This window comes from Heptranchias perlo, chromosome 12 (assembly GCF_035084215.1).
Source record: "Heptranchias perlo isolate sHepPer1 chromosome 12, sHepPer1.hap1, whole genome shotgun sequence".
In the NCBI taxonomy this organism is placed as follows: Eukaryota; Metazoa; Chordata; class Chondrichthyes; order Hexanchiformes; family Hexanchidae; genus Heptranchias; species Heptranchias perlo.
The window spans coordinates 56,660,668-56,682,606 of NC_090336.1; the positions used below are offsets into that span (position 1 = coordinate 56,660,668).

A 21,939-nucleotide genomic window follows, 5' to 3' on the forward strand; every position below is an offset into this window, starting at 1 on the left:
AACTGTCTATTTCTGTTTTAAATTTATTTAATGATGTAGCTTCCACAGCTTCCTGGCGCAGCAAATTCCACAGACCTACTACCCTCTGAGTGAAGAAGTTTCTCCTCATCTCAGTTTTGAAAGAGCAGCCCCTTATTCTAAGATTATGCCTCCTAGTTCTAGTTTCACCCATCCTTGGGAACATCCTTACCGCATCCACCCGATCAAGCCCCTTCACAATCTTATATGTTTCAATAAGATCGCCTCTCATTCTTCTGAACTCCAATGAGTAGAGTCCCAATCTACTCAACCTCTCCTCATATGTCCACCCCCTCATCCCCGGGATTAGCCGAGTGAACCTTCTTTGTACTGCCTCGAGAGCAAGTATGTCTTTCCTTATGTATGGAGACCAAAACTGTATGCAGTATTCCAGGTGCGGTCTCACCAATACCTTATATAACTGCAGCAATACCTCCCTGTTTTTATATTCTATCCCCCTAGCAATAAAAGCCTTCTTCTGTTTCCTGTGGAAATGGACGGTTCTCATTACCAAGGTAGTTACTTCTGTACTCGTGTCGGCACCATGAATTCAAGATGTATACAGAATTAGTCAGTTACTGTACTTCACTATAATTTCATTTTACTGACAAATGCAATATTTATTCTGAAAAATTTATTCTGAATAAAGAAAAACAAAGACTTGTATTTATATAAGCATCTTTCACGACTTCAGGATGTCCCAATGCACTTTACAGCCAATGAAGTACTTTTTGAAGTGTAGTCACTGTTGTAAGGTAGGAAACGTGGTAGCCAATTTGTGCACAGCAAGATCCCACAAACAGCAATGAGATAATGAATCGGATAATCTGTTTTAGTGATGTTGATTGAGGGATCAATACTGGCCAGGATGCCAGGAAGACTCCCCTGCTGTTTTTCGAAATACATCCACCTGAGAGGGCAGACGGGGCCTTGGTTTAACTTCTCATCCGAAAAACGGCACCTCTGACAGGGTAGCACTCCCTCAGTACTGCACTGGAGTGTCAGTCTAGATTTTGTGCTCAAGTCTTTGAAGTACTACCCACTGAGCCATGGTTTAACACCACTCTTTTGATATTAGTTCACATCAACTGTAATTCCTTAACGAATTGTAACTGTGAAGGTTGAGTTTCTTCCACACTCATTTGAGAACGCTCAAATTGGTTGCAGCCTACAATTCTAACAGACAAAAAGACTATCACTTCCACTCTCTGGATTGGATTAAATCAAGGTCTGGGAGGTTAATCTACATAAATTTTTCTAATCAACCACATTACCCAGTCCTAGATTGAGTCTCAATTAATGTCATTATTCATTTTGACAGGTTGACATTCAGATTGCTGAAAATCCTATTTGAATAAACAAGAGAACGCTATGTGCAGCAGGTGAAATGTTAATTACCTGGTACTTGTAAATAGTCTATAATTGCTCAATTCTGGATGCCTTCAGCAGCAGGATTCAAGTCAGTTCATACTTTTATTAGTAGAGATATGAGGAAGAAGGTTAATGGCATTTACATCTTGTGTGCAACAAAAGTGCATCAGTTTCCAGTGTTAATTTTGTGTCAATAATGCAAGAACTATTGAAATATAGTTGACATTTAAATTCATTTTTATTGACAAGCACTCTGACAAATGTCCTACCTGTACATTTTTCCAATATCACTCGTGCCACTGTTTGCAATGCTAGTCATTGACATTTCATTCTTCATCGTGTTTATCAATAGACAAGCATTATGAATTCACTGCAAGACCAGAGCAGTTGCTCCACACTACACATCTGGATCAGATTTCTCACAGTAATGAATGAGCCCACAATCAATGCAATCAAACCTGCATTTTCTGATCAGTTTCACCCGGTAAACAGACAGATGTTGGGGGAAGCTGATGAGAAATTGGGATGGAAATTCGTGATGTTGGATTTAACACTGCAGACAATTCCCCTGACATTAAGCTTGAAGGATGCCCAAAGCAGTCGGCAGCTTGTGAGTGGATCCATGCAAATGAGGTTAAAATGACCTCGCTGCATTGTCTTCGCAATTTCTCTATAAGAAGAATGGTAAGAAAGAACTTGCATTTATATAGGAGGGAAAAGAAAGAAAGACTTGCATTTAGATAGCGCCATTCGTGGCCTCAGGACGTCCCAGAGCATTTTACAGCCAAAAGAGCACTTTTGAAGTGCAGTCACTGTTGTAATGTGGGAAATATAATGCCTTTCATGACCAGAGGTACTTTACAGCTGATGAATTTAAAATGTAGACAAACATGGCTGTCAATTTGCACATAGCAAGGTTCCACAAACAGCCATGAGATAAATGACAAGATAATCTGTTTTGGTGGTGTTGGTTGAGAGATGCATATTGGCCAGGACACCGGGAGAACGCCCCTGCTCTTCTTTGCTTGTTGACAATTCCTCGAGAACAGACTGGATATCATTCCTCACATGGGCTGGGTGGGCTGAAGGGTTGGAAAGCAGAGACATATAACTTGTGGTGAAATGACCAGAACCAACTGCCTCAAACGACTGACCTTTTGGGCAGGAACAAAAAAAAACTAAAGTAATAGAGAAAATTAGTTAAGGTGGTGAAAAAGATTTTTTTTTAAAAAGAAAATTGGGACAGGAAAGGAGAAAGACATTGAAATTAGTAGAGAATAGTGAGAAAGAAACCAACACACTGAATAAAATCTGAAAGATTAGTACAAGAAACAGTGAAAAGCAATGAATTTCCATTATGATAAAATTTACTTTAAAAGAATCATTATCGTGCAGTGGTGAAGTATAAATGTCTTTAGACAAGATAGGACCAGAATGCAAAATACCTACTTCAGAAATTCTTAGGCATTCAGAAGGTCAAACTCACAAACATTAACATTTTTCTCAGTGTAACAGCCACTAAAGAGCTTGTGCAGACAAGCACCATTAAACTCTCAACTCGCTTTGTGTCACTAAAGTTAATTGAAGTTCAAGCATTGCAGAAGCTTTACGCATCACCTGCCTTTCTTGCACCATTTCAGCGAAGAACTCCAGATTGCCTTTTCCCAAAACTCACTGCAAAATATATTATGATATAACAAATAGCGAGAACTTCAAAACATCTATATCTTATTAAAAGTCTGAGGCAATTCCTCTCTATACAACATGCCTTCTTTTTCCACACTTTTTGTGTCAACTTTTCATCATTTAAATTCCTATGTCCATATTTATAATGGGTTTTGCCCATGTAAGCTTATCGCTCTGATTGCACAATCTTGTCACTGGTTTCCCACAAATGCTTCTTGACCTGATAGAGGTCTTTAAGATTATGAGGGGATTGATAGGGTAGACAAAATGTTTCTACTTGTGGGGGGAGTCCCAAACTAGGGACCGTAAATATAAAAGCCACCAATAAATCCAATATGGAATTCAGGAGGAACTTCTTTACCCAGAGAGTGGTTAGAATGTGGAACCTGTTACCATATGGAGTCGTTGAGGTGAATAGCATAGATGCATTTAAGGGGAAGCGCGATAAACACATAAGGGAGAAAGGAATAGAAGGGTATGCTGATAGGGTTGGATGAAAAGGGGTGGGAGGAGGCTCGTGTATAGTTGGGCATAGACCAGTTGGGCTGAATGGCCCATTTCTGTTCTGTAAATTCTATGTAAAATGTTTTCATTTGACTTTTTTTTCTCAGTAACTGAAATTTTTAATATCCAAAATAAGGGTTTAAATAAAATTAAAATCAAATCAAAAATTGCATATTTCACAATAACATAATGAAATGTATTCATTAAGTAGTTTTTTGTTTGTTAAAGTTTTTACTTGAAGGCCCCAACCTCTCAAAAGCTTGGGCTTGGACTTTATATTTTTGCCTGGATTTGTGATGCTGTGAGATTAATTTGGATTGTGCAGTCTGAGCATGTGCAGTATACCAAATGTCATGTACGTATCAGTACTGTTCAGTCAGCTGTACTGATGGAATATTCTCTTTAGTTCCCTGCAATTTCTGCTCAAAAGTTTTTCAAGATTATTTGCAGATGACACGAAACTTGGAAATGTAGTAAACAATGTGGATAATAGTAACAGACTTCAGGAGGACATAAACTGGTGAAATGGGCAGGCACATGACAGATGAAATTTAACGCAGAGACATGTGAAGTGATACATTTTGATAGGAAGAATGAGGAGAGGCAAGATAAACTAAATGGTACAATTTTAAAGTGGGTGCTGGAACCCATGGATGCACATACACAAATCTTTGAAGGTGGCAGGTGAAGGTGAGAAGGCTATGGAAGCACATGGGCTTTATTAATAGAGGCATAGATTACAAAAGCAAGGAAGTTATGCTAAACCTTTATAAAACACTGCTTAGACCTCAGCTGGAGTATTGTGTTCAATTCTCTGCACCACACTTTAGGAAGGATATCAAAGCCTTAGAGAGGGTGCAGAACAGATTGACGAGAATGGTAGCAGAGATGAAGGAATATGGAGAGATTGGAGAAGCTGGGGTTGTTCTCCTTAGAATAGAGAAGGTTAAGAGGAGATTTAATAGAGGTGTTCAAAATTATGAACGGTTTTGATAGATTAAATAAGGAGAAACTGTTTCCAGTGGCAGAAGGGTCGGTAACCAGAGGACACAGATTTAAGATGATTGGCAAAAGAGCCAGAGGCGACAGGAGGAAACATTTTTTTACGCAGCGAGTTGTTATGATTTGGAATGCACTGCCTGAAAGGGTGGCGGAAGCAGATTCAATAGTAACTTTCAAAAGGGAATTAGATAAATACTGGAAGGGAAAAAAATTAAAGGGCTGTGGGGAAAGGGGAGGGAAATGGGACTAATTGGATAGCTCATTCAAAGAGCCGGTACAGGCTCGATGGGCCAAATGACCTCCTCCTGTGCTGCACCTACTATGATACTATGTAAAGCTACAGGATAAATTTCAAAAGTTTTAAGCAGTGAAAGTTTATTTTGAGTGATTTTTAAAAACAGAAAGGGTGTGTGTATGTGTGTGAGTGAGAGAGAAAAAGTGACAAAAATAGAATCATAGAAGTTTACAACATGGAAACAGGCCCTTCGGCCCAACATGTCCATGTCGCCCAGTTTATACCACTACGCTAGTCCCAATTGCCTGCACTTGGCCCATATCCCTCTATACCCATCTTACCCATGTAACTGTCCAAATGCTTTTTAAAAGACAAAATTGTACCTGCCTCTACTACTGCCTCTGGCAGCTCATTCCAGACACTCACCACCCTTTGAGTGAAAAAATTGCCCCTCTGGACCCTTTTGTATTTCTGCCCTCTCACCTTAAATCTATGCCCCCTCGTTATAGACTCCCCTACCTTTGGGAAAAGATTTTGACGATCGACTTTATCTGTGCCCCTCATTATTTTATAGACTTCTATAAGATCACCCCTTAACCTCCTACTCTCCAGGGAAAAAAGTCTCAGTCTATCCAACCTCTCCCTATAAGTCAAACCATCAAGTCCCGGTAGCATCCTAGTAAATCTTTTCTGCACTCTTTCTAGTTTAATAATATCCTTTCTATAATAGGGTGACCAGAACTGTACACAGTATTCCAAGTGTGGCCTTACTAATGTCTTGTACAACTTCAACAAGACATCCCAACTCCTGTATTCAGTGTTCTGACCAATGAAACCAAGCATGCTGAATGTCTTCTTCACCACCCTATCCACCTGTGACTCCACTTTCAAGGAGCTATGAATCTGTACTCCCAGTCTCTTTGTTCTATAACTCTCCCCAACGCCCTACCATTAACGGAGTAGGTCCTGGCCCGATTCGATCTACCAAAATGCATCACCTCACATTTATCTAAATTAAACTCCATCTGCCATTCATCGGCCCACTGGCCCAATTTATCAAGATCCCGTTGCAATCCTAGATAACCTTCTTCACTGTCCACAATGCCACCAATCTTGGTGTCATCTGCAAACTTACTAACCATGCCTCCTAAATTCTCATCCAAATCATTAATATAAATAACAAATAACAGCGGACCCAGCACTGATCCCTGAGGCACACCGCTGGTCACAGGCCTCCAGTTTGAAAAACAACCCTCTACAACCACCCTCTGTCTTCTGCCGTCAAGCCAAATTTTGTATCCAATTGGCTACCTCACCTTGGATCTCACCGTGAGATCTAACCTTATGTAACAACCTACCATGCGGTACCTTGTCAAAGGCTTTGCTAAAGTCCATATAGACCACGTCTACTGCACAGCCCTCATCTATCTTCTTGGTTACCCCTTCAAAAAACTCAATCAAATTTGTGAGACATGATTTTCCTCTCACAAAACCATGCTGACTGTTCCTAATCAGTCACTGCCTCTCCAAATGCCCGTAGATCCTGTCTCTCAGAATACCCTCTAACAACTTACCCACTACAGATGTCAGGCTCACCGATTTGTAGTTCCCAGGCTTTTCCCTGCCGCCCTTCTTAAACAAAGGCACAACATTTGCTACCCTCCAATCTTCAGCCACCTCACCTGTAGCTGTCGATGATTCAAATATCTCTGCTAGGGGACCCGCAATTTCCTCCCTAACCTCCCATAAAGTCCTGGGATACATTTCATCAGGTCCCGGAGATTTATCTACCTTGATGCGCGTTAAGACTTCCAGCACCTCCCTCTCTGTAATATGTACACTCCTCAAGACATCACTATTTATTTCCCCAAGTTCCCTAACATCCATGCCTTTCTCAACCGTAAATACCGATGTGAAATATTCATTCAGGATCTCACCCATCTCTTGTGGTTCCGCACATAGATGACCTGGTTGATCCTTAAGTGGCCCTACTCTCTCCCTAGTTACTCTTTTGCCCTTTATGTATTTGTAGAAGCTCTTTGGATTCACCTTTGCCTTATCTGCCAAAGCAATCTCATGTCCCCTTTTTGCCCTCCTGATTTCTCTCTTAACTCTACTCTGGCAATCTCTATACTCTTCAAGGGATCCACTTGATCCCAGCTGCCTATGCATGTCATATGCCTCCTTCTTCTTTCTGACTAGGGCCTCAATCTCCCGAGTCATCCAAGGTTCCCTACTTCTACCAGCCTTGCCCTTCACTTTATAAGGAATGTGCTTACCCTGAACCCTGGTTAACACACTTTTGAAGGCCTCCCACTTACCAGACGTCCCTTTGCCTGCCAACAGACTCTCCCAATCAACTTCTGAAAGTTCCTGTCTAATACCATCAAAATTGGCCTTTCCCCAATTTAGAATTTTAACTTTTGGGCCAGACCTATCCTTCTCCATAGCTATCTTAAAACTAATGGAATTATGATCACTGGTCCCAAAGTGATCCCTCACTAACACTTCTGTCACCTGCCCTTCCTTATTTCCCAAGAGGAGGTCAAGTTTTGCCCCCTCTCTAGTCGGGCCATCCACATACTGAATGAGAAATTCCTCCTGAATACACTCAACAAATTTCTCTCCATCCAAGCCCCTAATGCTATGGCTGTCCCAGTCAATGTTGGGAAAGTTAAAGTCCCCTACTATTACCACCCTATTTTTCTTGCAGCTGTCTGTAATCTCCTTACATATTTGCTCCTCAATTTCCCGTTGACTATTTGGGGGTCTGTAGTACAATCCTATCAAAGTGATCTCTCCCTTCTTATTTTTCAGTTCTACCCATATAGACTCAGTGGGCGAACCCTCGGATATATCCTCTCTCACTACTGCCGTGATGTTCTCCCTAATCAAGAACACAACTCCCCCTCCTCTCTTACCTCCTGCTCTATCTTTCCTATAGCATCTGTACCCTGGAACATTGAGCTGCCAGTCCTGCCCCTCCCTTAGCCATGTTTCAGTAATAGCTATAACATCCCAGTCCCATGTGCCCATCCATGCCCTGAGTTCATCTCCCTTGCCCATCAGACTTCTTGCATTGAAATAAATGCAGTTTAATCTAGACTTCCCTTGGTCTTTGCCCTGCTTTCTCAGACCATCTGTCCGGTCATGTTTTGTACACTCTCCCTTACTGCCTTTTGTTTCTGTCACCACTTTACTTCCCACTGACTTCCTGCATCGGTTCCCATCCCCCTGCCACTTTAGTTTAAACCCTCCCCAACAGCACTAGCAAACACTCCCCCTCGGACATTGGTTCCAGTCCTGCCCAGATGCAGACCGTCCAATTTGTACTGGTCCCACCTCCCCCAGAACCGGTTCCAATGGCCCAGGAATTTGAATCCCTCCCTCTTGCACCATCTCTCAAGCCACGTATTCATCCTAGCTATCCTGTCATTCCTACTCTGACTAGCCCGTGGCACTGGTAGCAATCCTGAGATTACTACCTTTGAGATCCTACTTTTTAGTTGTCTACTGCAGACACACCTGTTGTAGCTTTTGTTTTGTGGTCTATACATTTCAGAATGTATAATAAGCTGAGAGAGAGTGTGCCTTTCCTCATGTTAATGTTAGTTTTTTTTTTAAAAAGCTGTTACATTTTGAAGTCAACTAATGATCTGACAATTGGATAAAATAAACATTGTAATGACTTGGCCTGTGAGAGAGATGCTAATTGTTTTCTTCTATGAAACAGAGAGAGGCAGACAGTGGCCCCGATATTACCAGGGAGGCAGGATGGCAGCAGGGGGGCGACTGGGTGCATGGGTAACCCGCCCAGTGAAATCTGTCCATTCCCCACGTGATCGCGGGTAAATTGAAGCCACTTATCTTGGCTTCCAGGTTTCCCATCGGACTGCAGACTGCGCACCCGCATCACAGGCTGTCAGCTGGAGGAGCTCTACTTAAAGGGGCAGTCCTCCAATGCTGCTCCTGCAGCAAAGAACCAAAATTGTAGAATGGAGCAGCCCAGGGTAAAGGCTGCTCCCTGATTTACTGATGCCTCACTCCAGGTCTTACTGGATGGGGTGAGGAGGAGGAGGGATATTTTCTACCCGGCGGACGGGAGGAAGTGGCCTGTCTTTGCCACCAAGAAGGCCTGGCTCGAGGTGGCAGAGGAGGTCACCATCAGCAGCAACGTCTCCCGCATATGGATCCAGTGCAGGAAGCACTTCAATGACCTAAATAGGTCAGCCAAAGTGAGTACGCTTATTCATTCTCCTACACTCCGTCTTCCACATCACCGCCCCCACCCCACAACTCATTCTGTACATGCCAACACTACTCTATCACATCACTCCTCACAGCCACTCAAAGCTCATCCTCAACCTACCTGCACTTACTCACCTCCCCAGTACTCATCCCACCACTACCACTCAACCCAGTCCTCATACAATGTCATGGTTCTGTCTCATACTCACCCTCTGATGCATCTCTTTCACGGTCAGCTTCACCCAAACCAATGCATTCAGCGGTTGGCCACGTCACCATCCCTCACTCACGCCTCTCTACTTTCTCCCCTTATAGGAGAAGAGTACCCAGAATGCACGGGAAAAGGCGAAGACCGGAGGGGGGCCGCAACATCAGGTCGTCCTCATGGACGCGGAGCAGGACGTTCTTGAAGTGAGCCGTACCCCCGAGTGCCTGTCCGTCGGTGACACCGAGACTGCCACCTGACAAACAGCTGGTGACAGAACTTTAACATTCAGCACTCACAATATCAAATGATGGTAACATGCCTTGCCATCTTCAGCACCTCTACATCTGTCATCATGCTTAATATTGCCTTCTGTTCTCTTACAGGGCCTTCAGCGACCACCGTGACTGCAAAGGGCGATTCCTCAGAGGACCTGCCGGCCTCTGAGGGGGCACCATCACATCTGAGCAAGCCATCCACCAGCGCAAATACACACACCTCGGTGGGTCCCCATCCTCACTTAATTGGGGTTGCACATGGTGAGTCACCACATACATGTGAGCACGAGCAGACACAGTGGCGGGGCAGCTGTGGAAAGTCCGCGTCGGTGGGAGCACTCTTCCCCAGGCTCTGCTCAGCTGGACACAGATGCTGAACCCTGGGGGCCATCCTTTAAAAGGAGAATGATCGAAGGGCAGCAGCACATTTGCACAGAGGATGAAGGAGTCCAACTCCTGCATGAGTGGAATGGTGGCACAGGTACAGGAGGGAATCTCTGAGATACTGTCTCAGGGAAATGAGGGCATCTCTGAGATAGTGACACGGGTAAGTGCTGGAATGTCTGCGATGGAGGGAAGGCTAGTCTCCATCGAGCTTCAAGCAGGGCCAATAAGTCTATTGAGGCCCTGACAACGGCCCTTTGGACTCAGGGTGAGCAATTTTCTGCCCCGTTAAACACGCAGGCAGATACACTAGCACTGGCCTTACAAGGCTTCACACATGTCCTCCAAACTGTCGTCCAGCGGGGTGGTAGGAGTGATGTGGGCCTGGCCCAGGAGAGGGATGATAGCGAAAGGGGACATGGAAGTGGGGACGCCACTCAAAGCGCTCCCACGTCTCACCCGTTGCCCCCCTCTCAACCAATACCTGCAATACTGCCTCCTCTCCAGGTGGCCGAGTCTGCCCCTGCACAGGTGCAGGTGGAGCAGTCTTTGGAGGGGTCCTCACGGGCACCAAAACCCAGAGGGTGTAGGTCCAAAGCAACTAATCAGTTAGGGCATGACCAAGAGCAACCTGCCACTACCTCTGCTGCAGCCACAGGGGAAGCACCACGTAGGAGTAGTCGGAAGCATAAGGCAAAGGTTTTGTTCGCACAAAGGGGATGCACAAGGGTGTTTGACGGTTTGTCATGTTTTTTTATTTGTATTTGATTTTTGTTCATGGCACATTAAATATTATTATTGTCACCACTACTGCCATGTCTTGGCCATTCTTGACTGGCTTGTGTAATATGTCCCTTTCATGAGGTTCACCGTGAACACCCACACTTGATGCCACCCATTGGGTCACCCTACGGTGGGTGTATGTGTAGTTGCACGACTATTTTGTACAGGTGCCTGTGGTGCAGCGCTGTGTTGCGGAGCTCCATGTGGCGGAGGTGGACGCGTGCCTGGTGAGGCTGGTGATGTTGCTCGTCCTTGGATGAAGTGATGAATGCAGCAATGGACCCCCCCATCCTGACAGTATGAGTTTGAGGGGGTCCGCAAAGTAGGTAAATGTGTTTGCACAGCAGAGTTTAGGGTATAAATTAATAATTTTGAGTGGAAAGACGAAGGTGTTGCAGCCAAAACTTTGTCTGAAGTGACAGAGTGCCCTGCTGCAATAAATGAGATATTCCCCCCAACTGTCAAAAAATCCTTTGCATCTCCCACTGGCTGCTGACTGAAACACGTCTGCTCCAACAGGGAGTGTTTCCCACAGCACGGGAAACACGCTGAGGATCCTTCAAAATTGCACCCCTGCCAAAACCTCCACTCAATGAGGTCTGTCAAGTACCTCAACTAGCTAAATTATCATCCCGCCGGCTTTAATTGCCGGTGGGGGTCCCGCATGCGGGAGCTGCGCGCACCCGAACGCATCATTAGGGAACCCGGAAGTGAGTAGGTTGGAGCCAGGCTCCGAATCCGCTCAGGGATTCCGCCATTTTTGGAGCCCCCCCCCACCCCCAACGCACCCACTCGGCCATCTGAAAATCGGCCCCAGTGTCTTTCCTCATTGTAATTTGACATTCTTTTTTTTTAAAAAAAAAGTGTTTAACTTTGAAAACAAACAAAGCCTCTTTGAAGAAAATGGAAAGGAAGGGAGAATAGGAAAGAGAGGGGAGGAGGAAAACAGATTGATGGTGAGGGAGCTTTGGCTTCTTGCCCTCCTCTGCCACCCGTGGCTGGTGGAAGTGGGAGCTGGGTAGAGGACTAAGGACGAGGTGAGTGATAGCAGAGTGAGGGGGGAAAGGTGCATACAGGGGTTGAGTGGGTAGCTGAAAGGGGAAACGATAGGGGTAAAGGTGGCAGTGAGGAGGAGGTAGGAAGCGAACACAGAAGTAGGAAGTTGAAAGGGGACGTGATGCCAATGGGAGTGAGGGGGTGGGCGGAAGCATGAATAATTGGAGAAGAGATCGAAAGCCACATTTTCCCTAAAATTCCCATCCCAAATGCAGCCTGCAGCCGTCAGTGGCTTCTTTCCCAGTCATACCACCAGCTCCCCCCTGAAAGGAAAGAAGAAGCGAAGAAATAGATGCCAATAGATGGAAAATTGCGGGCAAAGCACCCATGACTTTCCAGCAAGTTGCCCGCTGTGTGCAAGGCCTCATGGGTGACACGGAGCCTCGGAAAAGTCTGCCCAGAGATCAGGTCTCAAAACAGCTCTACCTCAGCAGTTAAATACCACGGCCTAGAGTTACCGCTTTGGGCGCAATTGGGCGCAAACTGCGCCTGAAAATTGCACCGGTCAGCTAACAGTTCGAGTTCTGTTAAAATGTATTTGCATAATCACAAACGTAAAATCTTCCATAAATCAGAACGATCTGGCATCTTAACAGAGCGTAATCGTTTATTTTTTTTGCATTAAAAAATATTCCTTGATGTATTTAAGAGTAGTAACCTGGTGCAGTTTTATTAATACAGCTGAAAATCGGTTTATCAGCAAAAAGAAGCATTTTTAATAAGAGAGTCCAGTCCTCCACCTGTGAGTAACCTGATTTTAAATCACTGAAAATGAAGTAAGAAAAACGATACTAAACCATTTACTACTTTCATTGGTGTACACTGGTCAGGTTCTTAGGAAATGAAATATTATTTAATATGTAAAAACATTTAAAAAGTGCCACCTAGTGCCTGAGCGCCTAAAACAAGCTTAATTTGAAGACCCTCCTCGAATGGCCGCAGATGGGCACAAACTCGTTATTTCAATCTGGGGGCATAGTCAGTTTTGTGGGTGGGCCGGCTTCAGCGCAATGATCTTTGACCCAGATGCAAAAGATCACAGAAACTCTTAGTACGCTGGACCTAATTTGCGCCCAACGTACATTGAAATTCCTCGATTTTTTGCGCTGATTCAGCCGGATCGTGCTGATAAAACCAATCCGCAATCTAGCGGACACTCTTCCCCCGCAATCTCAGCTCTGAAGTACAAGCAAGGATGTCTCACTGCAATTATACAGGGCCTTGGTGAGACCACACCTGGAATATTGTGTGCAGTTTTGGTCTCCTTACCTAAGAGAGGATATACTTGCCATAGAGGGAGTGCAGCGAAGGTTCACCAGACTGATTCCTGGGATGGCAGGACTGTCGTAGGAGGAGAAATTGGAGCGACTCGGCCTCTATTCATGAGAGTTTAGAAGAACGAGAGGGGAACTCATTTAAATGTATAAAATTCTGACAGGACTAGACAGACTGGGTGCAGGGAGGATGTTCCCCCTGGCTGGGGGGTCTCAAACGAGGGGTCACAGTCTCAGGATACGGGGTAGGACATTTAGGACTGAGATGAGGAGAAATTTCTTCACTCAGAGGGTGGTGAACCTGTGGAATTCTCTACCACAGAAGGCTGTGGAGGACAAGTCACTGAATATATTTAAGAAGGAGCTAGATAGATTTCTAGACACAAAAGGGGTATAGGGAGAGAGCGGGAATATGGTATTGAGGTAGAGGTTCAGCCATGATCATATTGAATGGCGGAGCAGGCTCGAAGGGCCGAATGGCCTACTCCTGCTCCTATTTTCTCTGTTTCTATGTTTCTAAGCAAGCAATGCCATGGATAAAGTACATCATAGTAAAGAACGGGAGCGAAGTACAGCCAACATAACCCTACCTTTAATTTGTATGTCGCTAGTACGACCTTTATGTAAAGCGAAGGGCTTTTTATCCCCCTTTGAACGTAGGCAGATCACGTCCCTTCCCCCCCGCCCCCACCATAACTCAGAGGATCGTGGACTATGATCAGCAGGGCTAACCAAATTTAATGAAGTTGGGAAAGGCTTTCATTTTCATCTTCTTAAATGTCTGACTACAATTGGGTTTACATTTAAACTTACTGTTTGTGCTGTTGTTGCAATAAACTGCACTAAAGATGATGCTTTTAAAGCTTGAGGGCCAACTTGTACATGCAGTCTATTCCACTCATGGTAAACAACAGATTGATCGCAAAGGATGTTCTGGGTCACACAATAACAGTGCACGCTGTTAAGGTCCTTCTCCAAAGGAGAGCTGCAGGGAAATCCCTTTTCTTAGTTGACAGGTACGTTGAATTACTTTCAATGTCACGTCTCTTTCCTCACATTTCATTTTTGTTCCTTTCCTTTTTTTTCTTCTTGGCTTTGTGCAGATGTTTTGTTATGGTTCGCAACTGAAGGGTTTTGGTAGAGTCGATGGGAAGGAATTGTTTCCACTGGCAAGTGGGACAATAGCCAGAGGACACAGATTTAAGGTAATTGGGAAAAAAACCAGAAGAGAAATTTTTTTACGCAGCGAGTTGTTATGATCTGGAACGCACTGCCTGAAAAGGCGGTGGAAGCAGATTCAATAGTAACTTTCAAAAGAGAATTGGATAAATACTTGAAAAGAAAACATTTGCAGGGCTCCGGGGAAAGAGCAGGGGAGTGGGACTAATTGGAGAGCTCTTTCAAAGAGCACGATGGGCCAAATAATTTCCTCTGTGCTGTAAGATTCTATGATTTGAATTTAGTTTTCATTTTGCCACTCTTTTTCTCTTTGCTTCTTTCTTTTTCCCTCTTTCTCTCCCACTGTACAATGCCAGACAACAATGGAGGAGAGGGAAAAAGATACGCCCAGCCTGCAGTAGAACAAGAAGAAGAATAGGTATGACCTGAATATAAGTGATTGCAGTTATTACATTTGCAACTAGATTTACCAACAGTGGAATGAAGGCATTGAGTAGCGGTGGATAGAACCCAAATGTTCTATGGAGTATGAAAAGGACAATTGTATTCCATTGAATGTAGAAGATTGAGGGGTGATCTGATTGAGGTGTTTAAAATGTTAAAAGGATTTGATAGGATAGATATGGAGAAACTTTTTCCTCTGGTGGAGGGGATCAAGAACAAGGGGACATACCTTAAAATTATAGCCAGGCCATTCAGGTGTGAAATCAAGAAGCATTTTTTCACACAAAGGGTAGTAGAAATCTGGAACTCTCTCCCACAAAAGGCTGTGGGTGCTGAGACAATTGGAGCTTTCAAGACTAAGATTGATCGATGTTTGTTAGATAAGGGTATGAAGGGATATGGAGCAAAGGCGCGTAAATAGAGAAAGGTGCTGATCGGCCATGATCTAATTGAATGGCGGTGCAGACTTGAAGGGCTGAATGGCCTTCTCCTGTTCTTAATGTTCCTATTGTGGTTGGTTTCACAGGAAGTTGGGATCACAACAACAGCTTGCATTTATATAGCGCCTTTAACATAGTACAACATCCCAAGGCACTTCACAGAAGCGTTATCAAACAAAATTTGACACCAAGCCACATAGGCTGGGTGGCTCATTTCTCAGCCAGCGCGGACACGATGGGCAGAATGGCCTCCTTCTGTGCCGTAAATTTTCTATGATTCTATTCTAAGGAGGTATTAGGACAGGTGACCAAAAGCTTGGTCAAAGAGGTAGGTTTTAAGGAGCACCTTAAAGGAGGAGGAGAGAGGGAGAGAGGTGGAGGGTTTAGGGAGGCAATTCCAGAGCTTAAGGCCTAGGCAGCTGAAGGCATGGCTGCCAATGGTGGAGTGATTCACTCCCTAAACCTCTTCGTCAATGTAGGTCAGCGAGCACAAGGGTCATGGGTGAATGGGACTTGGTGCGAGTTAGGATACAGGCAGCAGCAGAGTAACTAACTTCCAGGGATGGTTATGAAAGTCCTATGCATGACAGCAAACAAGGGATCATGAAATAAAAATCTTGAATTAATCAGTACTTTCGATATCATTCAAGCAAAATAGAGTTCAATTCCTCCTGTAGCACTCATAAATTACAAGACCTTTCTTTCACACTTGTGGAAGAAGATGTTCTTATCAAGGGATATGGGGATCGGGCGGGAAAGTGGAGTTGAGGTCGAAGATCAGCCATGATCTTATTGAATGGCAGAGCAGGCTCGAGGGGCCGTACAGCCTACTCCTGCTCCTATTTCTTATGTTCTAAGATTGTTTAATGTTTTCAGTCCTAGTTAAATGCTCGCTTCATGCTAATCAGGCACTTCATACACAACCTGCACACTGTTAAATTATTTAAAAATATATATATCCAGCCACTGCTCTTCCCCTAGAGAACCAATCAAGATGGTCTAGAAGCCTGTTGACTGTTGAATTCAAGGGCACTCAATCAGTGCTTCCAAATAGTCAACTCGTCCTATTAACAAAATTATTTTAATTTCAACTGATAAAAGTGCTTGTTTACTTGCGTCTATTTAAAGAAAGGACACACACTGGTTGTAAAGCAGAATGTTCCATAAGGCTTTACAACCAGTGAATTAGTTTTGAAGCGCAGTCCCTGTTGTTTTGTAGGTAAACATGGCAAGCAACTTCCACACAGCAAATGAATGAATGAACGAACAGCTTTTCAGTTTTTGGTGGTGTTGGTTGAGGGAGGAATATTGGTCAGGACACCAGGCAAATCCTCCTGCTCTTCTTCAAATAGCGCCATGGGATCTTTTACCTCTACCCGAGCAGGTAGACGGGGGATTGGCTTATCATCTCAACCAAAGGCATTAGATTACTGGAAGAACATCAACAACTTGCATTTATATAGCACCTTTAATGTAGTAAAACATCCCAAGGCACTTCACAGGGGGGTTATTAAACAAAACTTAACACTGAACCACATAAGGAGATATTAGGACAGGTGACCAAAAGCTTGGTCAAAGAGAAAGGTTTTAAGGAGCGTCTTAAAGGATGAGAGAGAGGTAGAGAGGCAGAGAGGTTCAGGGATGGAATTCAAGAGCTTAGGGCCTAGGCAGCTGAAGGCACGACTGCCAATGGTGGAGCGATTAAAATCGGGGATGCACAAGAAACCAGAGTTGGAGGAGAGCAGAGATCTGGGGAGGTTGCAGGGCTGGAGGAGGTCACAGAGATAGGGAGGGGTTTGAAAAGGATGTGAACACAAGAAAGTATTGTTTTCAAAACTCTTTGACTTCACTTGCAGCAGTGTGAGTTGACACTGCAATTTCCCACCTTCTCTGCAAGATGGAACATCATTTCACAACGGCCTGTCCAAAAGTTGACAAAGTGACTTTATGTGACAAAGAAACTCAAACTGCAGGCAGTCTTGGATTCAAACATGAGATCACATGGTTTTAGGGTGGAATAGGGAATGTATATTGTTATGCACAAGGCATCACAAATTGTGTGGGACAGGCTGGATGGACCAGAGGGTCTTTTCCTGTCCGTAATTGTTCATACGTTCTTATGTCCGTAAACTTGTGCACATTTGTTTGGGAAATAGTATTCGTGTCACAGGGCTGCAGCGTAAAGCCTTGTCTTAATTTTAATTCTAAAACTTTCTCGATGACTCCAGTCAGATGTTGTAATGCATTCTATTCCCTAGACTGTTAATACCACTTCAAAATTGTCAGATCTAATGTAACAATGGTTTCATTTATTCTCAAAGTTCCTGCTAATTAAATTTCTCAGTCGAATGTTGGCTGTATTGTCATAAAGAATTAGATACCCTTGGATACATTATCGGGTTTAGCACTTTGTGAGTGACAGATTGGATGGAAAAACTTTCTTACTGGAGAGATGAAGATGAAATGATTACATTGTAAGTCAAGTAATTTCAAACATATTTACTTTTTTTAAACTTTTAATATGCAGACAGCTGGTGTAGAATTTGCCACGTGCGATTGTGAATTGTTGTTTCCTATAATGTTCACTACAAATGCACACAAAATATTGGTGTTCAGAAAAAAAGTTAATGAAAAACCTACAGAAGTTATGGTATTACTTTTTCCTCTCAGTGAGCTGGAAGTTCATTTGAATGTTGGATATAAGTATGGCTGCATTTTTAATCGTTCTTGAAAATGTTTCTCTCCCATTTTACTTTTCCTACTCTCCCCTGTTCTAGATATATCTAGCAAAGAGCCAAAACAAGAGACAATGGGCCGAATGGCCTCCTCGTGTGCTGTGGCCTTCTATGGTTCTGTACAAGCTCCTGTTATTGATATAGGACCTCACCACTTTACCCACTATGTTCTGCTCTCTCCACGAAGCAAAGGCTGTCCTGTTTCTGCCAATGAAGAGGAGCTGTCACTAACTGGAATAACTGACCAGTGATTGGACAGTCTTCACAGTTTGAATCACAATTCCGACTGATGTTCTAAGTCTAAAGTTTCTGATATTAGTTAGTATTCTGCAATTACCAACGTGTTTTACCTTACTCCCCTTGTTCCTATCTGCAATTTAGGTTAATCCCTCTCTGTCTATTGAAAAGTTGCAGACCTTTTTTTTCTCTGTTAACACATAATATCAAAAAAAATCAGAAAAAGATTGTGTTTAATACACTAAACTGTAAACAGAAATATCTAAAGGGACAGAAAAAGATTGTGTTTAATACACTAAACTGTAAACAGAAATATCTAAGGGGACAGAAAAAGATTGTGTTTAATACACTAAACTGTAAACAGAAATATCTAAGGGGACATGAAGGTGAGACAAAGGCCCAGCCTTTCAAACCAAGTGAAGGTCCAGCAAATTAACTATCCTTTTCCATATTATGTACTTCCAGCAGGAAGGGGGTTGATTTTAATTCGGTGTTTGGCAGATCTCTAAATATGTGAAGGAGGAGAAACATTGATAGATAATGGAGCACAAGCCAAAATCAATAGGTTCCCTTGCAGTATCCCCAGAGACACTGTTTCTGCGGTTACTGGTTTCTTCGATTTTCACCATGAGTGTAGTTAGAATGTTGTCAAGCAGCAGTGTGAGTACAGATCCCAGTAGGTGATGATTATGTATTATAATCAATGAAAATCCTTTTACTGGGAGGATTGTGAAGATTAGCTATTGCTCTATTAAGCTCAAAAAAGGCAGTCAGAACTATTGTACATCTTTGTCCATTTTGAATATTATATATTAAATGTTAAATCGATACGGTATGTACTGTATAAACACTGATAGCTTTGCTGAAAGTCCGACAAATACAAAACCTTACCAGCCGTGGCTCAATGGGTAGCACTTATGCCGACTGAGTCAGAAGGTTGCGGGTTCAAGTCCCACTCCAGAGACTTAAGCACAAAATCTAGGCTGACATTCCAGTGCATTACTGAGAGAGTGCTGCACTGTTGGAGGTGCCGTCTTTTGGATGAGACATTAACCAAGGTCCCGTCTGCCCTCTCGGGTGGACATAATAAATCCTATGGCACCATTTTGAAGAAGATCGGGGGAGTTCTCCCCAGTGTCCTGGCCAACATTTATCCCTCAAACAACATCACTAAAGCAGATTATCTGGTCATTTATCATATTGCTGTTTGTGGGACCTTGCTGTGCGCAAAATGGCTGCCGTATTTCTTAAACCACAACAGTGACTACACTTCGAAAGTACTTCATTGGCTGTAAAGCACTTTGGGATGTCCTGGGATCATGAAAGGCTCTATGTAAATGCAAGTATTTCTTTCTTCTATTAATTATCTCACACAGAAAATATTTATGCCTGCATATGTTAACTGCTAATTGTAAACTGCATCATCTCCTGTCTGTTCTGCAGTATTTCGATTTTGGGAAGTTTGCGTCTTTGAAAAACGTAATACATTATCCTTTCTGATGGTGCATGTACAGTAACCTGTGCTTTGAACTGTGGTACTAGTACCTTACCGAGATGCTGGAGGAACTGCGTGAATCCGATCCTACTATAGGACCAATCCAGCATGGACCTGTTGGGCTGAATGGCCTGTTTCTGTGCTGTACATTCTACATAATAAAAATGAATGAAAATTAGTCACTTTTATTTAACTCTATTACCCTACATAGCCAATGTGATGAACATCCAAAACTGGAAATTACATATTATATAGAATTACATATTATATGGAACCACATAGAATGTACAGCACAGAAACAGACCATTCGACCCAACAAGTCCATGCCGGTGTTTATGTTTCACACGCGCCTTCTCCCTCCCTACTTCATCTAACCATATCAGCATATCCTTCTATTGCTTTCTCCCTCATGTGTTTATCAAGCTTCCCCTTAAATGCATCTATGCTATTCACCTCAACTACTCCTTGTGGTAGCGAGTTCCACATTCTCACCACTCTCTGGGTAAAAAGTTTCTCCTGAATTACCTATTGGATTTATTAGTGACTAACTTATATTTATGGCCTCTAGTTTTGGTCTCCCCCACAAGTGGAAACATCTTCTCCACGTCTACCCGATCAAACCCCTCCATAATTTTAAAGACCTCTATAAACTACTATTGATGCCATCACCAAACGGATGCTTGGATTTGTATGACATTCCTCTGTCAACTATTGTGGTTTTAAGCATTCCACTAATATCATCAGCTATTAGGCTCCGTAAGGCCCTATTTAGGTAAATGTGCCAGAAGGTCATGAATTGTTAGGTAAGAAAGTTTCCGTTTGGATGTGACCGTTATTATTAAAAATAGTCTCAAGAGACAATTAGGAGATGAGTTTCTGAAAAGAGAAGGGATTGAAGGATAAGGTGAGAAGCCAGGTAGGTTGCCTTGCTCTATGAAGAAGAGACAGGTTTGTTGGTCCGAATGAGCTTTTAAAAAAGGGAGCAAAAAATTCCAGCACAGACTTGATGGGTCGAATGATCTTATTCTGTGCTTTGACATTCTCTGATTCTTTTTCATTTCCTAAAGGCAATGTCCTACCAAAATTGGGTGTAAATTAATCAAACAAAAAAATTACTGTTGATGTGTTTCACTTTCCCAGGTAATGTTGTACAATTGCAGCATAGAAATAGAAAAGGAAACCATTTCACGATTTACCAATTAATTTATCACTTACTGGTGAGACTAAGCTGCACAGCAGAGGATGTTAACTCATCAAATTGGTCACAAAAACAGCTAGGCTTTAGAGCTCTTTCTATGGTTTTGTTAACATGTGACCCACATTCTCTACATCCTGCCAATGGAAATCGGCCAAAGAAACTATTTTTTCCATGGAGTTTTGTTAAACATTGCAATAAAATGGAACATCTTATCCAACAAAAGGATATTTTGCTGTTCTCTCCCTGTGTTTTCAAACAGCTGGTTTTTTCACTAAGTTGAAGTTACCGAACTGTTAAATATTATCCTGCAAACCACACAAATGAGCAGATCAGTGAAACACCTGCCAACTCCTAGAATAAAACCAAGGACAGACAGGTGAATATGGAACATGTAAGGCCAGGAGCATGGCTTTTAAAGTCTTACCCAAGTCTTTACTTCTGGTGGAACATAGATGTCATTGTTGCTGAGTAACTAAGTGTGAGTAATCTGTTAAAGGTTCGGTGCCTTGCACAGAGACCAGAGGGTGTTTTGTTCCAAAGTATAAAGGTTTCATTAAGGAGTTACAATAGAAGAGTACAATTAGAACATGCTAAATAAGACATTGAGATACAACCTGGCAAAGCTGAACACTGACAAGGTTCTGAGGCGATCACTCTTGAAGGTCCTTGTGATGGCATTTGAGCAGTCCAGCCTCACGACGAGAAAGTTCTAATATGTATGCTTTACATCCTGACTTATATACACACACAATCACACATTAGTCATGTGCACCCTTGAGGCCTCCTATCAATTGTTTTCTCTGTCTCAAGGCTAGGCAGCCATCTGTTTTACTCCTGCACATCCCAGATAACATACAGTACCTGACACCAACAGGCCTCCCTTACACCATCCTATAAACAAGAGATAAAGATGGAGACAGGGTGTCTCATTACTTGGTACACATCAAGGATTCATTATCTACACAAGGTTACGCAAGGCCTGTTGATGCAAACAATATCTAACAGAAGGTCTTGTTCAGCAGAATGCTTTTCTTACATAAAGATAAGGGAATTCTTTTCTTTTTACACAATAGGATGGCTGTTTACAAATTATAGCAAACAGCAACTGGTTCAGGAAACTAAATAGACTTCCTCACGGTTGGTGAAACTCATTTACTTCAACAGAAT

General features: G+C 43.0%; 1 long non-coding RNA gene across 1 annotated transcript; it reads right to left on the minus strand.

Moving 5' to 3' along the window:
* Positions 1 to 1,608: 1,608 nt before the first annotated feature.
* On the minus strand, positions 1,609 to 21,468 carry LOC137327745 (uncharacterized). The gene is made up of 3 exons (XR_010964536.1): positions 21,387 to 21,468; positions 19,630 to 19,725; positions 1,609 to 2,471 (listed from the first exon to the last, which is right to left on the minus strand). It is a non-coding gene; the product is annotated as an uncharacterized lncRNA (long non-coding RNA).
* Positions 21,469 to 21,939: the final 471 nt, after the last annotated feature.